Raw genomic sequence first — 13,941 nt, 5'->3', positions numbered from 1 at the left:
ACAACAGGCCTGAGGGTGCCCAGTTGGGCGCGAACCTCGGCTCAGGGCGTCGTCTGAGAGGAAAAATATTTGAAAGAATTAATCGACCCTAGTGGGTCGATAGCGATAAGCGCTGAATGAGGGAAATCGTCGACCACGCCGGCGGGGTAAACTGGGCTACCACGGCTCTATGGCGATTCTCTAACACACAGAAAATGCATCCACGCGCGTTCATACGGATGCATTTTCTGTGTGTTAGACTGTGCGTGTTTTCTATACAAACGGAGATACTTACAAGCAACGGAAGAACACGCATCCACGCGCTACGCTGCATTATGCGGGGCAGTGTGAGAATTCCCTTAGTTACCATTCTATACGTAGTATATTATTGCTAGTGCGATATGGCCGTTAGAACTTAGGCCCGTGCCTTGAAAGTTCACTGCAGTTTGCAGGCTCAACTGAAGTTTGCACTCGTTTTGTATTGTTAAACTAGGTTGTGTTCCGTACTAGATATCTTGGGAACTGTGCTAAAGTTTTGTTATCAGTGTTTGTAAAGCGCCAACTTACTAATTTACTTATAGCACTTACTCCGCGAAACCTCTCTGGGCTGTGAATAAAGCGAAAATATAGGTGTAGTTGAAATGATGGAAAACAAATGAAAAATGTTTTTTTACCAGAAAACAATACAATGAGGCACATAAAGTGGAATGGGTAAAAATATATCCAAATGAATAGAGGTTCCCAAACTAGGCGGAGTCTGTTTCTTGGGAAACCGTAAAGTAAAGGGTACATGTGATGTTGGCGCATAGTTTGCCAAAGGAAACTTAAAATTAGACTTACATCTAAGTTGGCTCAATAACCTGGCATTAAGGTTGCTGAGGTTGATTAACGATCTCACAACCCACACGATAGAAGAACAGGGAGTTATGGTTGAGTAAGTTAAGTGAAAGAGTTCCTAATTGTTTATTTATATACAGGGTGTTAGTGACATCGTAACGAAAACTTTGAGGGACGGTTCAGGCCATGATTCTGAGTTGATATCAAGTGGAATTTTCCGTCGTATCAACTCAGAATCATAGTCCGAACCTTCCCCGTCAGTATTCGTCACCGTGTCACTAACACCCATACCTACTTGTATGGCTACCTGTATGTACTGGTAAGGGGTGTAAGTGATATCGTAACGAATACTGAGGGAGCTGATTTAGCTTATTATTCTGAGTTAATATCAAGTGGAATTTTCACTAACACCCTTTATATAGTATAGTAGATATATAAATAGTTCCGAACAAAAAAATCTTTTCAGTTTAAAATATTAGGTTAGGATAATAATAACGGCTTCTGTGGTCTACTGGTTGAGCGTTGGGCTCACAATCTAGAAGTCCCAAGTTTGAATTCCGGTCGGGACATAAATATCACAATAATCACTTAGTGATCCCTAATTTGGTTACGACTTCACAGGTTGATCATCCGGTAGACGAGGTTGATAATCCACCTCACAACCCACACGAGAGTATAGGTAATATTGTACACTGCTTTTAATTTCTTACATTTGAAATAAGAACTAAGTATGTTGATGTTTTGTTTTGATCGTATCTTGGTTTTCCCCGAAGGACAAGGCAAAGGGAACTCTGCCGGTACAGCCAACCCTGACGTATCTTTTTCTTAATGATTATTAATGAAGTGATGAAAGGTGATGACGATGAATGGTGTAATCTAAGCCCCCATCCTCGAAGCAGACTCCTACTCAGAACCCCAAACGAATTACTTCAAAAGTCCGCATAAACTTTCGAGTTTTGAAGCGGCTTCTTGGCACGAAGCGAAAACAGATAGGTACTTACACTTTCTTTATTGAATATTCCGATATACTCGTAATAATACTATCGCGAATGTTTGCCGACTAACTTAATGCGATCATTAACCACAAAACACCACTTCGTATTAATTATTTGGATTATTCAATGAAGGAAGCTACCATGTCATTCACGTTCCCGCAAAAAAGCAAAAACAACAATAAAGTTCTTAGTTCCGAATTCAAATTCTAAACTAATACACGATAAATTTAAAAAAGTATAAACCGGGAAATAAGCATTTGTTTGTATTCGGAAATGCGATGATTAGGTACCGAGAGACATTACGAAAATGTAAGCACTTTATTGTGAACATTAGGCTAATAGCCGTTTTTAAATTCATTGCTTTTAAACAGCACTAGTTTAAATAATTCGCTGTGCTAGACGAAAGTATCACAAAAATATCGTTGTTAGAACAGCATGCTAAACTTTTATTGCAGTTAGTTTGTTCAAAAGCAATTGAAATTCTAGTTCATATAATCCAGGGAACATGAAAATTGAAACTTTTAAATGCTTTTCTTTGTTCACTTCAAGTATCTAAGTTTCAGTTTTATAACTAAAATTTAACATTAAAATTTTAATTCTCGGGTTACTGGCCAATAAAAAACTTGTAAATTCTTTTTTTGCCTAAAATTGACGTGTATTGCACAAGTTTTATGCCTATTGATTACCTGTCCCTTTCCTTTAGGGCGGATAGGAAAATGGCAGGTATAACTTAAAATTAAATTAGGTGGCGTGTACTGGAATCATACATCCAATAGATAAACCTAGTAAAAAAAACACAACACATTATTAATTTCAAATCAATTGTAGATAGGTACATGGTGAAACAATTTAGCAAATTGAAACATTGAAAACAATATTTCAAAGAGGCAATTTGTCTTCCATACAGCTAAAATGAATTACGGATTGTTATTGAGAATGATTTATAGGTTCTATTTCCGGAAGACACGGGTTTAAGACTATTGCCTAATATGTTGTTGACGTCGTATTTATAAAAAAAATATATATTCAAAATTAGAATTTATCTGCTGAAATGAGACTAGGGGGGTTAAAATGGCCACATCGAAGCAATTAATCTAAGAAAGCAATATTGCTATTCGACAGTTGTTTGCATTGCGCATACTTTTATATGCGCAAATGTCAAATTGCAATAATGCTTTCTTAGATGAATTGCTTCGATGTGGCCATTTTACCCACATTGCACTTAAAATAAGTTAATAACTTAATGGCGTATTGGCCTCCGCGGTCCAGTGGTTGAGCGTTGTGATCACGATCCGGAGGGCCCGGGTTCGAATCCCGGTGGGGACAAAGCACAAAAATCACTTCTTGATCCCTAGTTTGGTTAGGACATTACAGGCTGATAACCTGATTGTCCAAAAGTTGATCTGTGCTTCGGAAGGCACGTTAAGCCGTAGGTCCCGGTTACTACTTACTGATGTAAGTACGTAGTCGTTACATGAGTCATGTCAGGGGCCAATGACGGCTCAATAAGAACCCTGGTGGGTTGATGGGGTTGGTAATCCACCTCACAACCCACACGATAGAAGAAGAATGGCGTATTGTAGCATGATGATATCCACAGTCATAACTTTTTATAAAAGATCGAAAGGGCCTGGGATCCCGTAATAAATATAAGTTATTTTGCAACGTAAGCCGGTCACGTAGAAACGTGACAGGGTCGTGTTTATCGTTATTAAACGTAAAGCAACGGATCGCCGGAACAGTTGCATTCCGTAGCATGGTTTCTTTGTTTTCCTGTACGGTCACGAGCATTAATATGTATACACTTTGGTACCATGGCACATTAACTTTTTTGACAAATTGAACTGTAAGTCTCACTAAATGTCAAATATGTTAGTGCGACAGAGTCTTAAAGTGGGTACATTGTATTGCTCATGACTGTATGTGTGTTTGTGTGAGTTTTACATTCATATTTGGGTCATAAGATAAATATACTTTATTGATCATAAAGAACATAAACTACAGAAAATATAAGAAATGCACAACAGGCAGCCTTATTGCTCGTGCAGAAATTTCTTCCAAGCAACCTATAGGCACAGGGAAAATATTACCATCACCATTGTACCATTTCCTTTCCTTTGTTTGGTAAGGACTTTTCAGGCTTGAATCACCTGATTGTCCGAAAAAGTAAGATTCCGTGCTTCGGAGGGCACGTTAAGCCGTTGGTCCCGGCTATTAGCCGTAAAAAACACCTCCACCAACCCGCAGTGGAGCAGCGTGGTGGAGTATGCTCCATACCCCCTCCGGTTGATTGAGGGGAGGCCTGTGCCCAGCAGTGGGACGTATATAGGCAGTTTATGATTATTGTACCATTACCATTTTACCGTTACTGTTTTCATCATCATCAGCCCATTAACGTCCCCACTGCTGGGGCACGGGCCTTTGGATGGATAGGGAGATCGGGTCTTAAACCATCACGCGGGCCCAGTGCGGATTGATGGTTATTAACGACTGCTAATGCAGCCGGGACCAAAACGGCTTAACGTGCCTTCCGAAGCACGGAGGAGCTCGAGATAAAAACCTTACTGTTACCAATACCATTACCATACCTTAAATTACTGTTTTACCAATACCATTTTACCATTACCACTTACCGTTACCATTTTTGTTTCTATTACCTACTACATCAAAAATGGTAGGTAAAACAGGCCTTGTGACGAGCCAAATTTGATTAACCATTTAAAAAAATATGCCGTAGTACACCTTCACAATGAAATAAAAAAGTAAAAAAAGAAACAAAAACCGCCAGTCTCCTTTCAATGCCGTCTCATTTCTCAAGGCTGGCTGACAACTGACAAGCAAACATAGTGCAATGGACAGAAAAAAATAAAAAGCAAATCTAGGTGCCGGTTGATTTCGAGCGCTGATTATATGCCTGGTTCCGTACCCTATAACATTATGCAAATCTAGTGTGATTTAATAATATTATTTTATTATTATTTTTATAATATTTAATACCTACTCAAATAAAATCTATCTAGTATTAAGTTCATCATGCGATGAATGTGCCTCTGACTACCTTAACCTCTCATATGCCGAGATACCAGACACAATAGATTTTACATTGTGTCTGGTCGAGATCCGCGTTCCGGCGTTCGAAAGATTAATCGGAAATATACCCAGTCGTGAGTTAATGTTATGTTGTTTTTAACGCGAAAGTACATGTGAGTTTTTTGTTCCATTTTAATGCCTGGAGGTTCGGGTTTGATTCCTGATGGGGACATTGTCGAAATCACTTTGTGAGACTCTCCTTTGTTTGGTAAGGACATTGCCGGCTTGAATCACCTGATTGTCCGAAAAAATAAGATGATTCCGAGCTTCGGAAGGCACGCTAAGCCGTTGGTCCCGGGCTACTAGCCCAAATACCTCCACTAACCAGCACAGGAACAGCGTGGTGGAGTATGCTCCATAGGCCCTCCGGTTGATTGAGGGTACGGTTGTGCCCAGCAATGGGACGTTTATAGGCTGTTTATGTATGTTATGTAGGTATGTTTAATGGCTGAACGGATTTAGATGAAATTTGTTATGTAAATATCATCCAGCACTGGATTGACGCAGATTATAGTTTTCACTCCGAATAAATGCATAGTTTCTATAAAATAGATTTTTCATCCAAAATTCAGGCGGACAAAGTCGCGAGCTACAGCTAGATTAGAATATTATTTCCTAGAAAAGATGTACATATTGACAAACAACAAAAGTAATTTTTATATAAATCCCTAAAAGGTTCGCATAATTTAATTTATACATGGAACGCCAATAGCAAACCGTCTTATCTCGAAGACAGTTTCATTTGTTTTATTTAGCAACGAGATTCTTTATGCAACAGTGCCTAGTCAAGCAACAACAGCCAATTAAAGATTTGCAATAAACTCTTTCATGTTAATTAGTAAAGTTTTCGCGTTTTATGCAATTTTAAAATTATATGTAATTAGATAGTATCAGAATGCCTGGCTATTTATATGCGCGGAAAGAAATTCAAACAACACCGGTGGACGCATAACGTATAAATAATGAATTAACACCATAAATGGATAAATGTTGTAATATTATATGTATCAAACCCATAATAAAATTATACTAAGTAATTAATTTATTATTCAAGAAATCATATTACGTCAAATAAATTCTCAAATACGGTTTTAATTCAAATTAATCTCAAAAAATTAATCGTGAATCGACGTCTTCCGCTCCACTTATTATAAAAATATTTCACATTCCATTTCCAAATCAATATTTTTCAAAATTCGAATTTATAATTAAATATTTTTCAAACTTGGAAAATTAGAATATTTTTAACATTTCTTTATTGCAGTTTAAGATGTTTAGAACAGAGCCAAGTCAAGGATATTTTTTTTTTCTTTTTTTGGTAGATGACACAGATAAATAAAGACTTATTGCTATTATGTCTGGTAATATATTTCCATGACGTTACGACAGAGTTGGTAGCGATCTCAATCTGTATACCGACAAAATGATCGATCCGTTCGACTGCGGACGACAGACTTCGAGACTAGGAATATTACAATACTTCGCTTCGATACGTTTTACGGTGAAATTAATCTTGAGAAACTGTTTCTTCTTAGAAATACATCGTTGTGTATTCAGTAGTCTTAGTATATGATTTCCTAGTGAGTAATTTGAGTCGATTAGATTCATAATTGTACGGTGATGATGTGTGTTTAAAATTACGCCAATTAGGTATGTCTGTAGAGTCACAAACCACAATTCGTTCAATTTAGTTAGATTTTTGTGTTATAGTCAAATGTTTTTGTGTTGTGTTCAGCATGTGAAGGAAAACACAAACAAAAATCAAAAGCACGAAATAACATTCACGTTCAGAGGATGAGGACGTTCAGACGTTTCGTCCTAATTTATTGCTGCTTTCGTATTAATAGTATGAAAATGCGGCGAACTGGTTCCAGTAAAGGATGGTACGGCAGTGTTTGCTTTGCGCTCGACTTGGCGGGGGCTCTGCCGTGCCCCCCGATCCTCAAAATCTCTAATTTCCATCCTTTACTCGACATTGCGAGCTAGTCTCCAGAATCTGAAAACTCGGTAAAGACCCACTAGGGTCGATTAATTCTTTCAAATATTTTTCCTCTCAGACGACGCCCTGAGCCGAGGTTCGCGGCCAACTGGGCACCCTCAGGCCTGTTGTCTTAAACGTTGTACCGGGTGAGAGCCTTCAGCGCTCCCCATTTGTCCGGCCAAGTAGTTATGCCATCTGCGGCAAATCTACAATAAGTCACGTCAAAACAATAAGCCTGTGTGAATACACATACGATTTCCAGCATTACATTACACAAGCACTCGCCTGTAATATACCGCTCATCACTAATTTCGACACATTCTAATTTATTAACAACGAATCAATCTGTCAAACTTCATATCATACATAAATATAAAATAGAGACAAATTCCTATGCAAGAGTTTTTGTGCCTTTACTGATGAGTAATGGCTTAATGATGTTATCATCGGAGTATGATGACTTAACTACTTTGAAACATTCGCGCTAACATTAGGTAGGTATACTTTGCAGTGTTTATTTTGACTGGCGTGTTAAATTTAATCAATGTTAAAAAAAACACCATACATAGACATAAATAGCTTATATACGTCCCACTGCTGGACATAGGCTTCCCCTCAATCAACCGAAAGGGGTATGGAGCTTACTCCACCACGCTGCTCCACTGCGGGTTGGTGGAGGTATTTTCACGGCTAATAGCCGGGACCAACTTATTTTTCAAACAATCAGGTGTTTCAAGCCTTACAAAACAAAGGACATTTTCGCAAAGTGATTACGACAATGTCCCCATCGGGAATCGATCCCGGACCTCCAGATCGTGAGCCTAACGCTCTAACCACTAGACCACTAGAATCATGGTCTGAATCATCCCTCAAAGTTTTCGTTACGATGTCACTAACACCCTGTATATAACGTGTCTTTTTCCAGAAATTCAATATACTTTGTTTACTAGAATTTTGAATGAAGTCTTACTTTGTACTAGAACTACATAGATTCTATTCCTAGAATATTCTAGAAAAATCTAGAGAGTTCTTTGAAACCTTTTATGTAGCCTTTTAACAACTCTGTGCTCTAGCAGAAATCACTTTGATGCTATTTTAGCTTCGTTAGTGCAACATGAAGCTGTAAGGGTAGTAACTTAAAAATATTTCCTTTGACTTTTAACAACATAACATACCATCACGTTTGTATCCCCGGAGGGGTAGGCAGAGGTGTATGGTGTATATCACTATAAATACCTCACTCCTCGCCAGCTGTGTTTCATCACTACAGTCATGAGCAATATAATGTACCCACTTTAGGACTCTGCGCACTAACATTTTTGACATTTAGTGAGACTTACAGTTCAATTTGTCAAGAAAGTTAATGTGGCATGGTACCAAAGTGTATACATATTAATGCTCGTGACCGTACATAGTATAAAACAAAGTCGCCTTTTCTGTCCATTATATCCCTATGTACGCTTAAATCTTTAAAACTACGCAACGGATTTTGATGCGGTTTTTTTAATAGATAGAGTGATTCAAGAGGAATGTTTATGCATCCATTAAATAGTGGAGAAATACTGTTATTTCTGAGGTTTTTAATGTCATGTCGTAAGTAATTATTTTTTTCCTCAGCATTGCACCCGAGCGAAGCCAGGGCGGGTCGCTAGTATACACGTATAAAATGTCTGATATTAAATGTGTTCCTCTAGTTATTAAATAACTTGTAATGAATACCCTCATAGATTTAAAAGATGTTTTGCTGTTGCAGTTGCTTGTCATTTCTTCTCCTCAGCCATAACACCTTGCGAAATGACGTAAATTCTAAAATGTTACATTGACCATCAACAAGTTTATCCATGATAATTACATTGTATAAACGATTCTGATTTCGGATTTCGCCTGTGTGATTACACATACGATTTCCAGCGTTACATTACACAAACATTCGCCTGCTATATAAGTGAATGCTCACCAGTTGAATGAGCACCCTAAGATGACTATAACATAACATAAATAGTCTATATACGTCCCACTGCTGGGCACAGGCCTCCCCTCAATCAACCGGAGGGGGTATGGAGCATACTCCACCACGCTGCTCCACTGCGGGTTGGTGGAGGTGTTTTTACGGCTAATAGCCGGGACCAACGGCTTAACGTGCCCTCCGAGGCACGGAATCATCTTACTTTTCAAGATGACTATAAATGCTATAATTAAATGTTATAAATCTAAAACGTTCAGCTGCTTGTCTTCCCGGGCATGTCGTAAAAACCGACAGAGGGATTGTGTCCTCTAACATGATGGACTAATGTTATGGGCGATAGGCTGATCCCTTATCACCATAAGGTTCATCATATCCAGCTAACGACATCGTATCAACAGTGGCTGCAAGTTGTTTTTGACTACTTGTGACTCTGCCCACCCCATTAGGGATTACGGGCGTGAGTTTATGTATGTATGTATGTATGTATAAATCTAAAAGGACTATAACCGAGACAAGCTCAATTTCCCAGCAACTGATTGCATTAGCAGCAAGTCCCTCACATGCATACGTCACTTTAGTGGCTTAACTGCATTTATCTATACGCAGGATATATCTTACATCTGCTAAGCTGCTTAGATTAAGATAAAAGAGAACGGAATCAAATTACGCTCGGCTAATATACTTAACATCATAAACTCTAAAGTCTCATATTATATTCGACGGCGCGACCAGCTTGACCAGCGACGCGGTCAAGCAAACGCACCAAATTAGTCTTCTACCATAGAATAATAGAACGGCAACTCTCCGCTCCCCCCCCCCGTCTAAGAACACCCCCCCCCCCCGCGTCTAAGAACACCCCCCCGCGTCTAAGAACCCCCCGCGTCTAAGAAACCCCCCCCCCCCCCCCCCCCCGCGTCTAAAAACACCCCCCCCGCGTCTAAAAACACCCCCCCCGCGTCTGAGAGTCGCCCACCCACCCTCGAACATAGGGAAAACCTGTCCAATACAGGTTAGGTCACTTACCTCCGAAAATGCATTTCTCAGGAACGTGGGATTCCTCACGATGTTTTCCTTCACCGCGAGCACGTGATAATCATTTATGATCCAAACATGAATTCGAAAACAAATTCGACAAACATTGGTAAAGGCCTGTGCTGGATTCGAACCTGCGACCTCAAAGTGAGAGGCAAACGTTCTCCACCCACTAGGCTACCAGGGTTTCAGTTTTTTTTTTTTGATTGTTAATTTATAAGTAATAAATACAGACAGGGTATTGATTACCCTCCCCAATTAGAAATCAAAACTTAACTTTACATTTTCCAAATAGCACCCTAATTGAAACGTTTACGGCGTAAACACGACATTGGGGCCTAATTACTAAATCAGTAAAATCGTGTCGATTCAGCAATTGGCATACAATTCGTACATTAACAGGTCCATAGCGGTTTGCGATTTGAATGCGAATTCGTTATTAAGGCCCCTTTCATACTGCGACTTTTTGCAGCGAAAATGTCGCGATACAGTCTCGATGCAAATATTTCCTGCTCTTAGATGCAAACGCGTAACCCAACCTTTAGCACACACCCCGGTTTTTTCTGACGTGACTTATTGTAGATTTGCCGCAGATGGCATTAACTACTTGGCCGGGCAAATGGGGAGCGCTGACGGCTATCACCCGGACATTTCATACAAAACACCGCACTGATTGTCCGAAAGTAAGACGGTCCGTGCTTCGGAAGGCACGTTAAGCTGTTGGTCCCGTCGTTACATGAGCCATGTCAGGGGCCTTTGGCGGCTCAATAGTAACCCTGACAACAGGGTTGATGAGGTTGGTACTCCACCTCGCAACCCATACGATAGAAGAAGATACAAAACACCTTGTTTTACACAGACACTACACATTGACGTTATCTGTGTGTGACGTCTGACGCCCATACGATTCAAGACTAAAGTAAGACCAAGAGGGGGTGAGGTAAACCTAGCTCAGCCGTTGGTGGGGAGCTAGGTTTACCTCAAGAGTTGCCGTTCTTTACGGATTACCATGTTCTATGCCTTTAGGCTGCTTTTCCACCAAAAATGTGCGAGGCTGCGAGAGATGTGTTTGCTAAGAACCTATAGAATCGCTTCCTTATCCTAACGTCCCTCAGCGCATGTCTTTGAATCGATTCTATTGGCTCTTAACGAATATATCCCTTCGATTTTCAAGTTTTAATAACTCGAAAATTTCAAATATCCTTGTGTTTTTAAAAAATCGTCGAGAAATACCAAAACGTACCTAAGCTAAAAAGAAAAGTAAATCCTAAAAAATCGTGATAATGTCCTTTGGTCATTTAAAATGTTAATTCACATAATTGAAGATTAAAGATAGGGCACGATTGGCTTACCTTGAAAACCTTAATAGGTATATTTACTTACATAATTGATCATTACGAGAACCTTATTAATGTTGAGACTTCGTATCAACAGTGGGTGTAATGTCATTTTTGATTACCTGTGACTCCGCCCCTTTAGGTATTACGAGAGTGAATTATGTATATAGTATGTATGCGTATGTATGTATGTATAAGCTGATATTAAAAGCCTTCCGATTAAAAAGGCAAAAGGAAACAGGATTCTCCCGTTGATCGCTTATTAAGTGGATATCGTAAATTTGCATACTTCGCTCCCACGGGTTTCATCACATTGCCGGTCGAGTTCGCACGGGAACCAAAGGTGTTTAACCAACTGAGAGCAGGTAGCGGAAAGCGGGTTTTGTAGCGGATTACTCTTAAGTCTAAAATTTATACAGAAAGAAAGAAAATCATTTATTTACCACCAGACCACCTTTTTTTTTGACGTGACTTATTGTAGATTTGCCGCAGATGGCATTAACTACTTGGCCGGACAAATGGGGAGCGCTTAAGGCTCTCACCCGGTACAACGTTTAAGACAACAGGCCTGAGGATGCCCAGTTGGGCGCGAACCTCGGGTCAGACCACCATACTACACACCTGTGAGCTGTGTTTAATGCATTTTATCATCTAACATTATCCAGTTATCCCTGGGTTCGTTTTGGCTAATACCTACAATACAATGTATATTCACAGTCAAACTATCCATACAAACGAAGCAGTTGGTTAGGTTAGGTTAGGTTGTGTCCCTCGAAACCACTGAAAGCACTGCCCTATTCTTCCCTAAAAAAGTAGCATGAAGAATGCTACACCGACAAGAGCGTGGCTCTTAAATTGGTGATGTGAATGTCCCTCGCGATCATAGGTTTTTTTGCGAATACATAGGAAATTTGAATTTAGAACTAAGTCATTTATTATTTTGTACACACGGGAATGAAAACAAAACAATAAAGTATGTTCTGAATTCAAATTCACACGATAAATCTAATAATCGATATATTTGAAAATGGAAACCGACAGAGGGATTGTGTCCTCTAACATGATGGACTAATGTTATGGGCGATAGGCTGATCCCTTATCACCATACGGTTCATCATATCCAGCTTACGACATCGTATCAACAGTGGCTGCAAGTTGTCTTTGATTACTTGTGGCTCTGCCCACCCCATTAGGGATAACGGGCGTGAGTTTATGTATGTATGTATGTTGAAAATGGAACCACTGTTTGAAAATTTTATCGTTTAACCGCTATCAGTGCAACCAGCCAGCTGCCTACTGACTGAATTATGTGGGAAATGTTACTGCAAAGGTTGCAACTCCAAGTACCTAACGGTTGTGAAAATGTACAATTTTAGGTATTGTTTAACATACTGTGTTGCAGATAGTATAATAATAAAACATTTACTTACATACATAAACTCACGCCGATATCCCACGGGGTAAACAGCAGGGACAGCAGCAACTGTCAGTACTATTCAGAGGCGGAGGACAGGAGTCCTGAGTACGAGGCGGAAGGCAAGAGGGAAACCACTGCCCTATTTTTCCGTAAAAAAGTAGCATGGAGAATGCTACACCGACAAGAGCGTGGCTCTTAAATTAATGATCACGAAGCAGCAGAGACTACGGAATTCCATTTGCATCGATCCTGCATACTTCTCTTGTTCCCTCCACATTCATCAATCGTTTCATACACACACGCAGGTAAACAAACATTACACATTAACTAACATAACATCTACTTACTTCTGATAAAAAAAACCGTAAAATGTGTTCTGAGGGATTACAAAGGCCACATTGAAGAAATTCATCTAACAAAGCAATATACCTCTATATTATCATTTGGCATAATTGATTCAACATCGCTGTTTTAGATTAAAAGACCCCAATTGTTAAATCATGACCAAAAAAAGTATTAAGATTGTCATGTCATGTCCAATTCAAATAAGAAAATATATTTATGCAAACGTCATTTTTTAAATATCGAACGTCTCATCCGCGGCTTCTCACAACCGGAAGCCGAGGACAACTGCAAGAAAAATCTCGACAAAGGGCCCTAGACGTTCTTTAAAAAAACCCATCTATTGTATCTGACTATTTATAATTTAATCACTAATTCACCTTAATCCTTCACAAACTTAATTAAACCAAAATGACAACAGTTCGTGACAAGCCAACATTGTTTCAAGTATCAAAAAACGTGGGTTCGCCTCTATTTAAGTTTCCCGTTCGCGTGAGAATTAGAGGGAATAATATTCGCAGAGTAACAGTTGCGCAACTGTAGGCTGAGTTACAACATGTAAACAAGGAGAGACCAGTGTCATGCACATCCTACTTAGAAGTATCAGGTCATAGAATAAAGATTAATAATACGTATTGAACGGCAACTCTCCGCGCCTTACCAGCGTCTGAGCTAGGTTTACCTCACCCCCTCTCGAACTTAGTTTAGACTTGAATCGTATGGTGCCACACACAGATGTGTACGATAGTGTCAATGTGTAGTGTCTGTGTATAACGAGGTTGTTTGTATGAAGTGTCCAGGATGTGGTACTCTTGCTCAGCAATTTAAGTATTTAAATTAAGTTACTCATTAATCACAAGACTAGATAGTAATTTAAAATGAAGTATAGGTTAGGTTACACAGTGCGAGCAGCTGATGTGACAATAGACAGCTACTGCGCCTGTGTACTCGTATGACAGTAGCTC

General features: G+C 39.4%; 1 protein-coding gene across 2 annotated transcripts in view; it reads right to left on the bottom strand.

Annotated features, from left to right (window-relative positions):
* LOC126380508 (uncharacterized) overlaps positions 1-13,941 on the bottom strand; it is a 215,022-nt gene that overhangs the window by 172,734 nt on the left and 28,347 nt on the right. The window lies entirely within an intron of this gene.

Source organism: Pectinophora gossypiella, chromosome 3, assembly GCF_024362695.1.
Source record: "Pectinophora gossypiella chromosome 3, ilPecGoss1.1, whole genome shotgun sequence".
NCBI classification, from domain to species: Eukaryota; Metazoa; Arthropoda; class Insecta; order Lepidoptera; family Gelechiidae; genus Pectinophora; species Pectinophora gossypiella.
The sequence above is the reverse complement of the archived record's forward strand: the minus strand, read 5'-3'. Positions and strand labels throughout refer to the sequence as shown.